The sequence below is a fragment of the Anas platyrhynchos genome, chromosome 19 (assembly GCF_047663525.1).
Source record: "Anas platyrhynchos isolate ZD024472 breed Pekin duck chromosome 19, IASCAAS_PekinDuck_T2T, whole genome shotgun sequence".
Classification (NCBI taxonomy): domain Eukaryota; kingdom Metazoa; phylum Chordata; class Aves; order Anseriformes; family Anatidae; genus Anas; species Anas platyrhynchos.
Window position 1 is genome coordinate 2,454,625 of NC_092605.1, and position 14,646 is coordinate 2,469,270.

Here is a 14,646-nt window from a genome sequence, read left to right on the forward strand (position 1 = left end):
TAGCCAAATATTTGAGGTAGTCAATTGTTCCTGTTTGTTGCATGTTTGTTTGTTTTCCTCCATTTGAAGAAGTGCCTAGGAAAACACCCTCATTTATCCATGAGACTTCAGTGGCATGGACAGACGAATTCAGTGCTAATGTGTTTTCACCAGAAAATGTATTGATCACACAGTCATTCATCATTACTTGCATTTGAGTATTGCCCAGAAAAACCTAGTCATGGAACTGAATTTTACTGAGCTAGTGCTTCAGAGACATATTTGTTCAATTTGTAGAAAAGTATTTACATTTCAAATGAAAAAGAAACCTCTCTGAGGTCCTGGAAACCCTCACAAATAATTCCTTAAAACAAAACAAAAAAAAATCAATCTGGCAGAAAGTATTTACATTTTTATTAATGAATTTGAAACAAACATGCAGTATGCTAATAAAACTTGTGGATAACACAAATTTAGGAAGCGATGTGAATTAGGAGATTCCTCTGTCAGATCAGAGAAAATAATGGGTGTATTTGCAGATTGCAACCATATGAACTTCAGCAGTATGAAGTGCTTGGCTATATGTTTAGTGACTAATAATAAGAACTTATGTTAGAAACTGAGACCTCATCAATTGAAATCCAATACAAAAGCAAAGACTTAGCTGAAGTAACCAGATACAGGATGCTTACGAATTATTTGTAGGATACAGCACAGAGAAAAGTAAATGCCTTTTCCTACAGGTCTCCAACTCATTCTACTATATCCCAACCCCTAACACAGAAAACACTGAAAAATCAGAAGTGATAGAGTATATAGCTAGAGCAATTCAAAATTTTTGCCAAAGGTCTTGCTTTTAACTAATATTTTTGAAAAAAAAAAAAAAAAAAGGCATTTTTTTGAGGAAAAGCTGTCATTATTCTCCAAAATTGTAAGCTTTCAATGGAAAAATGGCAAGTACTTTTCCCATTTTTAAGCTGGTTTCATCTGACAAAAGTTCAGATGTAGGTTTACAATGAAGCCAACATATTCATGGAAAATGAATTTACAAAAATGTTTCCCAGTGGTAGTCTTTTTTCTCAGCTCTTCATTCACTTTGCTTCGGTATAAATGACTGCACACAGTTTAAGGCAGAAGAGAGTCAGGCCCACGGAGTGTAATATATATTGGATGGACTAGATTAACAGACCTAGAACTCTTCTCCCATCCAAGGAACAATGACAAGCATGCAAAGACACTATTCCAAAAACACTTAAAAGCCAAACATAGTTTCCATTTCTTTTTTCTTTTCTTTTTTCTTTCTTTCTTTCTTTTTTTTTTTTTTTTTCAGCACAGAAATGAATGTGACATATGGTGTCGTAGCCTCAGAATGTGGCCTTCATTAAAAAACACAACATTAATGTTTCCAAAAATACTTCTTGGAATACAGTCTTTGGAAACATTCATATGACTTGCTTTACTCATAGCTTTAAACAAACACTGTAGCCTAGTCCATTGACGACTCTTGACCTAACATTTTATAAGTCATATTTAACAACAAACAAAAACTGGAAACTGTTGATTTATTTTTTTAAGAACCTCATAATGTGAGGTGTGAAAATGAAGTAAATTGTAATCAGGAGCCAATATAATCTTAAACAAAAAACATACTTAGGGTTATACTGTTTTTCTTATTAACTGATTCAAAATAGAGTTCCTTGAAAATACTCACAAACACCTTGGGACTCTAAAACAGACTAACCAGTTCACAAAAAAAAAAAAAAGGCTACTGAGTTGATTCCACCATCTGCTGTTGCCATCAGCAAATAATCATATTTTAAAAGTGGTGTTTTGCTGGCACCATCTTCAAATTTTGCTGGTGCTGGCAACAATGAGAGACTGTCACACATACAGCTATGTGGAAAAGTCCATTCTGATTTTTATGGCAGTCTGTGACACACCGGAGAGCACTTTTGCATCGGGAACTCTGACCCCACTTAGGGTGTCTCCTAAGTACAGGTTGCGGTAACATATAATCTGGTGAGTGTCTGTGATGGGGACTTGACTGGTGCAAATGAAGCTGTGCAGTTAGATGCTGGACTGGATTTTGTAAAACAGTTAAGAGTATATCTATAATAACACAGGGATGTGATGCTGAGCCTTTTAAAACAGGACCAAATAAGCTAGCCCTGGAGCTGGATGGAGTGGAACAGAATCGGTGCAAAGGAAAACTACCACATATATTGCTCTCAGGATCTGAGTTAATCTTTCTCCGTCGTGTCGAAAATTGGCTTGCTCAGAGCCATTTGGCATTACACAGTGGAGACGTGCCCCAAATGACCTAAAATCCCAAATGTGCTTGAAAGTCTTAGGAAATAGCCTCCTCAGTCACTCAAAAACATCTACAAATGTTGCCCAGTATTTTGGGTGTGCTTAAAGGTGAGCCAAATCTTAACTTTTCCAGGCTACCTCTTAAAGTCTCTTGAGTGCAATAATAATCATGCATCATAATTAATAACTCTTTTATATTGTCTAATGTTGCTCAGAACATTTAAGTTTAAAAAAACATCCTTCAATGTTTCTGAATTATGTAAGCTTGTATTACGATCAGTACTTCATTCATGGGGACACTTTTTAAAAGGCACGTGATTTTCCTACTTCAAATGAGAAGCAGTGAGGCTGTGGAGCCAGATGTTCATTGCTCACTCTACTGAGACATGCCGCCTTTCGCAGAGTCGTCTGAAGACTATTATTATTACCAAATTTTAAAGGGGAGAAGACCACAGACTTGTAACCAGACTTATGAACCTAAATCTTGGAGCTGTTTCAAAACTCTTATTTTTTCAAAATGGACAAAATATTTTACACATCCCAAGAAACCCGTATGAATCACATTAAAGGTCCTACTACCTGGTAAAGATTAACAAAGGGTATGGGGGAGGATTTAAAAACATTCTCTGCTCACTAACGCTCATGGATCAGTTGCTGCAAATGATTCTCAGATGTTGCCAGGAAGTGTTTTCACCTTCCTCTTACAATCACAAACCCTTGCCCTTTTTTTTTGTCTTGCTTTTACTTTCTGTTCTTTCTGTTCTTTTTTTTTTTTTTTTTTTTTTTTTTTTTTTTTGGTGTGTGTGTGGTTTGTTTTTTTTTCTTTCTTTTGTTTCTGGGCATGTTTATACACATCTTAAGCCTCCTCTTGCATACTATTCTGTTGTTCAGAGCAGGAAGCATGTTGAAATTTAAAGCAGTTTTGGTAACCATCTTTATAAGCTTATTTTCCCCAAAATACAAACTTATCAGAGGTAAAAACAGAGCAGTGAAACTGTATAGGATAGAATGAAGACAGAAATAGAGAAATCTTAAAAATTTCATTAGAGTAAATGCCAGAGAAGGCTCAGAAGTTCTTCTATACTTATTGGTCTCAGAGTTCAGAAAATCAGCATGTATTCTTGATTACCTGAGCCAAGGGTAGGACCGACTGTGCTGGATACTGAAATACACAACTGCTTTACAGCTCTGTGTTTGTATATACGGATCCCCCAAACTGGTATTATCACAAATATCTCACCCCAGTGAGATATGGGAGAGAAGTAAATGAATTGCTATATTTAAAAGGCCACGAAGTAGTACAGTGGCAGAACTAGGGACAAACTCAATACCTGATTACACCCCATGAGGAGCTACAACAAAGCAAACACCAGTAGAAGCAAGCCTTTGTTATATTTATCGTCTTAGTCTAGTTCCTCTTGAATAAAGCAGCTGTACCTAAAGAACTTGAACCTGATTTTCATCAACTCAGAACAGTAGTAACTTAAAAGCTTTAAGCATCCAGTTTAGACTTAGAGGTTTTTAAAGCTTTTCAGTAAATGTAATTCTCAATTTTGTCGTGAGTTCAGGGTGTAGCGTTTTATGAGGATAATCCCTATATTGCACCTTAACCTAATACCTAACGAGTTGTTGTTAAACCTGGTTTATGACTGTATTTTCCCATTATGTAAACAAGTAGGGGCAAATTTTTGTTCGGTGACAACTTCAGTCAACAGCTTGTTTGTAAAACATTAAGCAAAACAATGTGAAGATCTTGGTTCCAGAATAATTCTGTTCTGAGAATGAGATTAAATCAAAAGGAAAACAACTTGAAACCTCCAAATGAAACCGGGTACTCTCACTCTAACTCCACACACATGGACGTGGATGTCTCTCTAGCATTGGTTTAGCAATCACCTCAGTTTCCTGCTGCCTTTTGGAAATGGCCTGAAAGGTTTCCAGTTTTAGTCATTGTTGTGTAACCCTGGAAGGCTTTCAGCTCAGATGAAATGTGACAAGTAGAAACCTTTGGAGCTGCCTTGGAACTGGCTCAAGTACTTGTTCCTTTAAAACAAACAAACAAACACAAACAAATCAAAAAACAATCAAAATCCACAAAATCTAAGTAAGTCCATTGTAGGACAGCATGTAGGCCCTTCTTTCCTTCCTTCTTTCCATCCTCTTTCTCTCCCTCTCTCCCTTTCCTTCCCTCCTTCCTTTCTTCTTCCTCTCTTCTGCTTTGGAAAGGGACCTAATTTTTAATACGTAAGCCAGTTTTTCTTCAGAAATGTAATCCTCAGAGCAGGCTTTGAACGCTGTGATTCACCAGGTGTGCATCTCACGCCTACCACAGGCCTCCGCCACATCCCTGTGAGCCGTCTCCACCAGGTGTGCTTCAGGACGCGCCACTCTGCTTGGAGATCTACTGCCTGTATGGCTTGTGAGCCTGATTATCATTAGCCCATGAGATAGATTTATCTCTTGGGTGCAAGCTCTTTCACTCGCCTCCTCTGGCAGGGCAAAAAATCTCACTGAGCCCACAGTTTCAGAGAGTCTGGTACCCGTGTTCAGCTCAGGCCCAAAAGCCTGACAAGCACGACTTCGTTATAAGTCTCTTCTATATTTAATGTTCTCCAGTCAGATCCCCCAGATTACGGAAGGGTATCCCAGTGAGAGAAGGGAAAATGCAAAGTCCCCTGCATGAACACGGCACAGTCCCAGACCTAGAGCCCTGGGGGGCAGAGCTGCAGGAGGGGGGCTCCCACCGCAGCTCCCACGGTGCCAGATCAGTTTGGGCTCCTGTGCTGGCTCAACAGGAGGGGAGCACACCCCAGCTGGGAGCTTCAGGCACAAAACTTCTTTATACCCACAGTGGTGTCTATGAAGTCATTGAAGCAATGCTTCTAAGTGGCTCAAATTTCCCTTTAAAATTAAAGTTTTCTTGTTCTGATCACTTCTGATCAGATGACTGCACGCAGCAGAGGTTGTAGGGCCGCAGTTCAACCAGCCATGGGACTCTGCCACATCTCCAATAAGCAGTTTTGAGAGCATCATCATGTAAGTAACACCCTTCCTCTCCGTCATTTTGTGAATATAGGTCTTTCAACAGCAAAGATTCCAAATACAGAAATAAAACCAAACTTTGAATAGTCTAGGCTCAAAGCTTGAGAAAAAGGGTATTTCTTGGACCTCGTATTCAAAACCTCAGTGCAGAGAGAAGACCTAAAGTATCAATACAACAGTGTTTATTAAACATCTTAAAAGAGAGACATAAATAGCACAAAGCAGCAGACACTTGCACACATTTTAAAGTCATGCAATAGTGCTGTAATCTACACTGGAACAACTCACAGTAACAGATATATTGACATTTAATTCATCTAAGTGAAACCAGATCTACTTAAAAAAAAGAAAAAAAAAAGAAAGAAATTTGGCCCCATAAGTTTGAGAAGACAGACTCTGACAGTTGCTTCTTGATGAAGGCTGGTTACCAGTTTCAGAGCCACAGGACAGGTTTAAAGTGAAGGAGCCCCCTGATTACCACTCAGAGCAGCTCCCAAAATCTGTAGAAAGCTGAAAACGTCTATTTTAATTTATTCGCACTGTATGCACTGCTTGGTTTTAGCCAAGAACAAGCAGTGGAAACACTGAAATACCAGGAGAAATGGAAAGTGCTGGCAACTTGAAACTCTTGATTTCAGGCCTCACTGCCATTCTTTGTCTCAGACAATTTGGCAGGGGCGAAACCTAAAACTGCTCCCTCTCAGGACTCTCTTCCTCTTTTTAACCCTGCGCTCCCAGCAGCTCCTGCACCAGGGCAGCTGGGCACGGAGCTCTTGCCATCAGGACACCCACAGCGGTCTCCGCTATTACAGCTGTGGGTAGGTGCCCGCTGCATGCGGTGTCCCCGTGGGCACAGCGTGGGCCAGGGCTGCCTTAAGAAGCCAAGACCCCGACCACAGCAGGGAAACAGCGATTCCCGAGGCCGACCCTCAAAGGTGACCCTGGTTTGTGTGCAGGGCAGCCCACACCTGCAGGAGGATCCACCTGGGGCCACTCTCATCTGCCTGAAAATGCCTCCGGCCAGTTCTCATCCCAGCATGTACGAGCCATGTGTGCTTCAGCACTGGGCTGACAGGGAACAGCCTCTATCTGAGGTCAGGCTCCTACAGCCTCAGTTTTAAAAAACAGGGCAGCTGGGGCACATCCCAGACCTGAAAATCTACCATGTATGCAGACATGGAACAGCTGAAAAGATGTATTTTAGGTCCAGTCTGTTTCCGGTGGAATTCAGTAGCCAACCTCTCCGTAACTTCACCGTGCAGAATCCCCTGGGCTTTAATACAAGTTAGCTGCGAGGCAATTGAGTACAAGTATTAGCACTAATTACGATTTCCTCCTCCCTCCTCCCCTGACACACTGAGCCGCCACACAGTGAAGGTTAATTTCAAAAGTTCTGCATCTGTCTGCGGTGGGATTTCTCCCCACATGGAGCCTGACGGGTTACGTTCAGCACAGAAAAAACCTTCAAGGAACTTTTCCACCGTATCTCGTTGGCAGGGAACAACAGAATGGTTTGTTGCAGCTCTTAATAGACGTGATGTAATGTGTTCAGCAATAGGTAAGTGGCAGGTCACGAACAATGACAGAATCAGATTAGATAATGCCGACCACTTTCAGCTAACAGGGCCAACATGCTCAGCTTTGATATTTGCCACAGCTCAGTGCTGCTATATCTCTTCTCAAAACACCGCGGGCTATTAATTAAATATGAGTCTGGGGGCAGGCCAGAGCTGTGTTCTAAAGGGGTTCTCCCACCTGCAGGGGCTGCTGCACAGCACTGCTCTGAAACAGAAAGCTTGCTGCTTGATTTCTGTTTTCTGGGCACAGTTGTAAATCAGATACCCAGGGAAGGGTGTGACACAGGTTCAGTGTCTTTCCAGTTGTGCTCTTTACTCAAATATGTCTCTAGCAGAAAGGTGAGTAGGTACAGGGCTGTACCTCTTGTGGCACTACAGTTAGATCCTGCAGCCCTATGTACTTCAGTGCTCCCTGCTCCTCTGTACACTTATCAAAAACAACTGAGAAAAGGATATGTGGCTTTAACCAGAGAGTTACTCAAAGATCAGAGAATGCCTTATGCTGTCTGTGCAAGTTTTAATCCTGCCAATTCAAAAGGTGGAAGCTTTGTCAATGGAAAGCCTTGTGCTGGTGTCAGTGAAGTCTAGATCAGATGCCTTGCTGTGTTATTTCATATACGGGACAGAATAAAAGAGAATCCCAAGTTAGCATCACGAGTGAGCTCTGCCCAATAGATGAGAGATGTGAGTAAGAAGCATAAGGATCTCCAATTTTTTTTAAAAGTCTTTTAAAGGCTAGTAGGAAGTTCCCAAAGACATCACTTGACGCTAGTTGTTAACTTCTAATGGCTATCACATATAGAGGGGAACACTTGCAGCTTTCTTCTGAAACCAGCTCAGGGCTACTGTCTTCAGCATGAATGTCATTATAATTCTCAGAAGCAGCCTCATCCCACCTAATAAAATATCTCAAATGCCAATGAAATCACCAAAGCCTGTAACTTTTTGAAACTAAAGTATGATCTAATAGTGACCATTTTACATTAATTCACTGAGCAAACTGTGAGGACAAGGTAAAAAAATAAAAATAATGTATATGTATATATAAAAATCAAAAAAAAAAAAAAAAAAAAAAAAACATGTAAATAAAATGAATCCTATCCACACCGACTTTATAGGAAATATCATTGAAAAAATCCATTGTCTCTGTCTGTCCAATCTTTTCCCAAATCGAAGAGGTTGAAATATGTATTGGCTAAGGATCAAGTCAAACAATACACCAGATTCTTTTTAAGATAAGCATCAGAAAATTCTGTAACGGACATTAACACGTGTAGTCATATAAACCAGACAATCAAATACTGTGCCTCAACAAGTCAATTTATCAATCATTTCTAGGGCCAAGAATAACTATTTGCTTTTCTGAGCAGCTCTGTATGAATTTCCTTTCATGTGTGACTGTAGACACAGCTGAAGCACACCTCTGCTGTGTCTCAATATGATTTTTTCTCAAGTCTGGTAGAGGCTATCATGTCACTCAGTTCATAGCCTTTGACTGAAGCTGCTCAGCCAAGGCCCGTAGTCCAACGTGGCATCCCACGTTTTAGGTACTTCATCCAAACCAAGACACGCTTCCACATTTTTTCAGACTGCATTTGTCACCACTTCTTTAAAGCTTGTGAAATATACATGTAGTAAATGGTTTCAGAGATCAGAGGCCTGATCCAAACTCTACTGAAGTCAGCAGAGTGGTTCTCTTCGATGTCTCGTTTTGGATCGGATCTAGCTCTTGGGTTTCTCAGTATCACCACAGGCAGTATTCATCGTTGCTCTTCAGAATTGGCTCTGTTTGCTGGAATTACAGCAATACTTTCTAAGGAACCAGGGCATTCTTTTGATCTTCATTTTCTCTGGTTCACAGTCTTTGGCAGAATGTTGACTTTCCATATTGCTACTTAATTCCACTGGGATCTACTTGAAATTTGGGAACAGGAAGCTTCTTCCAGAGATGACTTTCAACACCTTGTAGAGCAGATGGATGAACCTTTGTATGTGCATCCTCATGAGCCCCAATCTCAGCATGGATGCAAGTGATCTGGAAAGGCAGGTTATTCTGAATTTCAATAGTCTTTTTTTTTTCTTTAACTTAAACTCAGCATGGTGTTGGCCACTCTTTTTTTCAACTGGCTTTCTCTTCCCAAGTTCAGTGCCCTAATTTACAGTATGTTGGTGTTTTGCAAGGCAGATAATTAAAATAATGTGGAAGTGGAAAACCACGTATTTGTGTATGTGGGTGCATTTGGACCGTACATTTAAGAATTTGATTTTTACCTCAGTGTGTGGGTTGCAAAACTTCATCCTAGGTCTCTTAATCTATCCCACAGCTTATTCCTGACCACCTGATTGAGATTCTGAACACAGCAAGTAGTATTTTAAGAAATACAGAGAAAGGTAGAATCTCCTTTTAAATCTTGTTTCTTCTCCCCCACCTTTAAAACATTGTTAGATAAGTTACTTATTCCTCTGAAGATGTGAACACTCATCCTGAATCAGAGCTCTGCTTCATTTATGCCAGTGTCTACTCTTTAAAGGTGGCCCACATCAAATATTTAATATAATTTTATTCATCATTTATGATTCCGTATACCAAGCTTCTTCTCTCCACCCCATCCAAAACCTTGTGTAGTAGGTAGATTTAATTCCTAATTCTAAAATTCCTTTTCAATATTTGCACTGTTTAGCTGTGACACCGAGGAGTGTCATATCACTCATATCAATATCCAATATCTTTTGGATTAATCTGTCACTTCTGTATCAATGTTTCTTAGTCCTTGTCTTTTTCATGTCTTTTCACTGTTCTGCTTCCCGAAGCTGTCTTTTGGACATCCTGTTATGTGTTCATAAGTGGTCAAGTGAAGACAGCTTTCTTCTTTCTCAGCTCTTGGCCTTGACACTGTGCATGTACTATGTATTCCAACAGGCACTGAAAGTGGCTTCAAAATTTGCCTTGCACAGTTTAAAAAGATACTTTCCAGAATGGAGAAAACCTTAAATCTTCTTGGTTTGCCATAATTTAACCAGCTTGACCCTATTTTATTATTTGATATATAAGGACTACCAAGAGTATTTTTTATGTTATTTCTTAAATATCTTCTTTCATTTTGTACATGTTTTGACCACAGTATGTCAAACCTTCACTTGACAGTCTGCTTTGCCAGTAAATTCCCAGCAACTTTGTCAATTTTCTGTCCAAACAATCGTCCTTTAAATCATAGGCAGTTTCTTCAGCTCCTGAAGGGCTTGAGAGGAATCCCAGGCCAGGCACATGGGATAAGGACAATCTAAGAGCTATGGCACTGGGTTTAAATCTAAGAAAAGTGTTCACACCTATGCTTAACTACAAGCAATAAAAGGGATGGACTTCAGCCTGCTTCAACTCTTTGTGGGACTGGAGCCAGCAAGGTGAGCCACTCACTGAAGGCTTTATGATGAACAACTGCAGGAAAGCAACAAACTGATCTCTCAGTCCCATTATAATGAATTTATTCAATCAGCAAATTTCTCATCTGTGTCAGCAGAAGTTAATACATTATTTTCTGTTCACAAAATCAAACTGTTTCCAAAGGTGTCAGTGCTTATTTAAATATATAGATACTACATATAGACACACACAAATGTTGCCTTTAACAATAAATGAATAAATGTGAGTTTAGATTTTATTTTTTTTAATCAGATTTTTGTCTTTCAGTGATTTGCATAGAGACTGACTATGTCTCCCTCAGTGCCGAAGGTCTGTGCCTCTGTGGTTGATCTTTGCATGGAAGGTTTTCACTCAGCAGTACTACTGACTGAATGAGCTACTTACGGAAGGTTCAGTTCATTTCAAGATGTTTGTAATGAACCTGTTCAGTCAGCCGTGTTTTTCCTGTTTTACTTCTCAACTGCAAACACTGTGAACAAGTGAGCAGATCTTATCAAGACGATGTTAACAAAAATACATCAAATAAAAATCTGTTACATTACAAATGTCAACACTCACACAAACACACACACAAAAAGATATCTAAACTGAAGTTGCATTGGTTTTATTGCCAAAGCAATCCCCAAGGATTGTTTTGAAAACAGCTTTTCTGTTTTACCTCATAGGTGTTATACCCCCTTGAAAATAATTTTTCTCTCATTTCCTACACATTAACTTTATAGGGCTGCAGTCACCAGAGGCACCAGCATGCCGCTGAACAATTCCTGTAAAAAACTCCCAAATTAGTTGGGAATTAGAAGAATAATTACTCAACAAAATTCAATTCAAAAGTGATACACCCAGCATAAGAGACAGATGTTTTGGCCTATATTTTCCCTGGGTCTTTTTTTTTTTTCCTCCTGTTTTCACTGATTAAGAGCATCGCTTGCTCCTGCCACAAAGCCAGAGTCACTCAAAAGATCCAGAAATCCGTAGGCTATTAACTAAACCTCAAAACACTATCAGGGCCTGACAAGCTGTGAATCATGTGAGCTTGGATTGGTGGCATTCTTCCTTAGGAACATTTTGTATAGTGCTAAGCTGTATTCACTTCATACTGAAAAGATCTTCGGGGAATTAGGTCTGTGAAAAACATAAAGTGGTGTTTCCCACAGAAAAAAGCAAGTCACACCACTTGGGTGTCTTAGTCTGGGAGCAACTGCAATGCTTATTATGCTCAGGAGAGAAAGTACAGATTAAGGAGACTAAAAAGTAACCTGAAAGGTCCTGGAAAGGAGCCAGCAGAACTGTAACAAAGGCAAAGCAACCTGAAAACAATAATGTCACAAAACATCCCGCAGGAAGAAACGAGGATGGATCTTCAGGCCATACGAATGCTAGATAGATGAAGTTATCTCCCAGCTAACTGCCAGCACAAACATCATTCACAAAGCTTGACAGCTGCAGAGCACTTAGGAGAGGAGCTTGTGTTTAAAGGCAGAAGCGGCAAGTGGGTTCCAGCAACGCTGTGACGCGTGTTGGTAATTATGACATTATGACATTGATTTGGGCTTCGACTGTTTTTCAAATCAGGACTTGAGATCTCTTTGTTCTCCTGTGTAAAACCCAGCTTTGAGGTCATTCTTCTCCTTACACACCCTTGGCTGTTTATGAACATCCTTACAAAACTCAAAGCCCATTTCCCATTGAGGAAGACAAGAAACAGGTTTTGTCATTGTCTGGCTCAATTGTTCTTTGTAACTACATAATAATTCCAAAAAGAGGAATACTTACTAGCCTTAGGTTTTATTGTTGTAAAAGCCTCATGTCAACAATGAAAGGATATGCATGGTACAGGCGTATGATTGAGGAGAATCTGCTTTTCATATTAAAGGAAAGTGAATGAGAATGACATTCATCTATTTGAAAGGGAAATTGGCAGAAGGTTCAGCGGGGTACCCATCTATAATGAATATTAAGGATCATTTCAGCTATTTGGCATCAAAATCTAGATAGCTCTAGATCTCTCTGTGTGACAGAGGTCCCATACTGACATCCCAAAGGATGCCAAGACAAGCTGTTTATGCTTTTGGCTTCAGGGTAGAAGGACAGACTTTGGCATCCTAATCTGATGTTTCCTTAAAGCTGCATCAATGTATTCTCCTTATGCATTGTTGCTCCTAGCAGTGGTTGCATTTTGTTAGTTTAAGAAAGCACTCTGGGATCTTTCAGAATAAAAGGATCATTATTGCGGAAGTTGGAAAAATGTCAGCAGAAGGGATGAAATATTGCCCCATGCCCTTGCTTTACAGAACAGGGAATCTTTTCTTCTAGTGTTGGTTTAGGACTTAATCCCGCAAGGTCCTGTCTGTCAGCAAATACAATCAGGTTTAAGAGCATGAATAACCATCCTAGAAATCACTAGAAACTATTTTGTTAGTGTGAAATTAAGGAAGTGCTGAAGTTCTCCGATAGACCAGGACCGGAGTACTCAGCACCCTGCAGAAATGAGCCTTCAGTTCTTAGAACCATTTATTGTGTCCAGAACAGCCATTCATTAGGGCTTTGTGCAGAGAGGTTGAATTTCACTCACTTGGAAGATATTCTTTCTAACCCCCTGAGAGACACAGGCTCTTCGGTTGATTTGGAAAACAAAATGATTAATTGCATTTTACAAGTTTTTCCACTAAACAGTTTTCAGTTAAAGGCTGTCACAAGCTAAAGAATTTGTAGGAATAGTGTCAATCTGATGACATAGTGGCAATAAATCCTATTGTACTGGATTACGTTTTTACCCATTAAAATGCTCTGACCTATTGTCATCCAAGTAGAACCACATTCCACTGGCTGTTCAAAAGGTTCTGATTTCACTCCCGATTGTTGCCAGGGCAACTGCACCTCCATCCAAAACTCTGCTGCACCAATCATCTAACTTGATCTGAACAGACTCAAGGAGATAAAACAACGCGCTAATTATCTGTTCCCATTGAAAAAGTCAAAATCAATTTTTTCTGAGATCTGAACTGAAACTCATAGAGGTTATTTCGGGGATATTTGTTGGGGTTTTTTGTTTGCTTGCTTGTTTCATGAGGCACCAATTGTCTCATTTCTTTGGGGAATAGCTATCTGTGTGAAAAAATGCCATGAAAAGATTAATATTCATAGTCTGTCCAAAGCAAGAGTGCACTAGAAGCCTCACCACAGATCACTCCTGGAAAGAGTTCTCACTCAGCTGTGGAAAACGAGAAGGATTTTCAGTAACAGTCAAACAGCTGGTTAATGCTTGTGAGTGGAAATAGAAATGTTTGAATTTTCCCACTGAGATTTCTGGTGGAAAACAGGCTGTGTTTTATGGCATCTACTTTTACATGCGTTAAGTTAATATATCAGTTGTCTTGCTTTGAGCATCTTTGAGTGGGAGAATGCCAGTTAGAAGACACGCATGCTCTGCCATAGCTGCTAAGGATCAGCACTTACTGGGGAATAAAATGGACTGCCTGGAGCATCTGGCCATGTCAGAAATCAGCTCAGTAATGCTAGTTTAGGTCTGATCACAGCCAGGCTACAGGCCTGCAAAGAAACAAGATTGTGCTGATACTGCAAGACAGAATCAAAGCTGTTAAACTGATGTACACTACATTCGTTTCCATTTTGAAAACAATTTGAGAATTTTAAAAAGAACAGGAGATCCTTTGTGCTCAAAGTTGCCTCACAAATGGAGACACCTTTAGTTCTTATACATGGAAAACTTCCAGCTAGTTTTACTCTGTTATCCAGATGAGTCTTCATTTCACAATCTACTGTCAGGCTCTGCCTTGGTTTTCCTTTGGAGTGCAGGAAAACTTGTCTGAAAAATCATTGTTCGCCGAACCTGCCTCTACCTCAATTCGTTTCCCAGATTGTTGATTTTTATCAAATGTCATTTCTTAGATCTTCCCAGGTTAGTAGTGACCTTCTATCCTCTATCCTGTGGACAGCAAAGAGAAACCAAAAATGTAATGCTTCCTCAGCACAATCCTTCCACAGGAAATTAAGGGCTGAATCTCTCTTTGCTGTTCCAATTCTCCAGTCCAGCATGTCACCACAAATAATATTTGAGTAGCTGAACCATATTCTTCCCTGTCTGCACTCGCAAAACAGGACTTTTAACTGCTTTAGAAACAGGAACTAGTGTTACTATCATGACTGCAAACTACAAAAAATGAAGTATCTTGTGAAAAGCAGCACAATGAGTTTTTGGGTTACAGCATTCCTTCCTGCCAGACAGAATAGACAAATAGTCTGCTTTCACAACATGGCGTGAAAAGTTGAGAATCAGATCGCACTCCTGTCCTAATT

The 14,646-nt window shown here is 39.9% G+C and overlaps 2 protein-coding genes across 3 annotated transcripts in view; both read right to left on the minus strand.

Moving 5' to 3' along the window:
• The window catches only part of KCNJ2 (potassium inwardly rectifying channel subfamily J member 2), a 58,496-nt gene that overhangs the window by 28,780 nt on the left and 15,070 nt on the right, over positions 1-14,646 (minus strand). The window lies entirely within an intron of this gene.
• The window catches only part of KCNJ16 (potassium inwardly rectifying channel subfamily J member 16), a 34,689-nt gene that overhangs the window by 4,861 nt on the left and 15,182 nt on the right, over positions 1-14,646 (minus strand). The gene's annotated exons all lie outside the window — the stretch shown is intronic.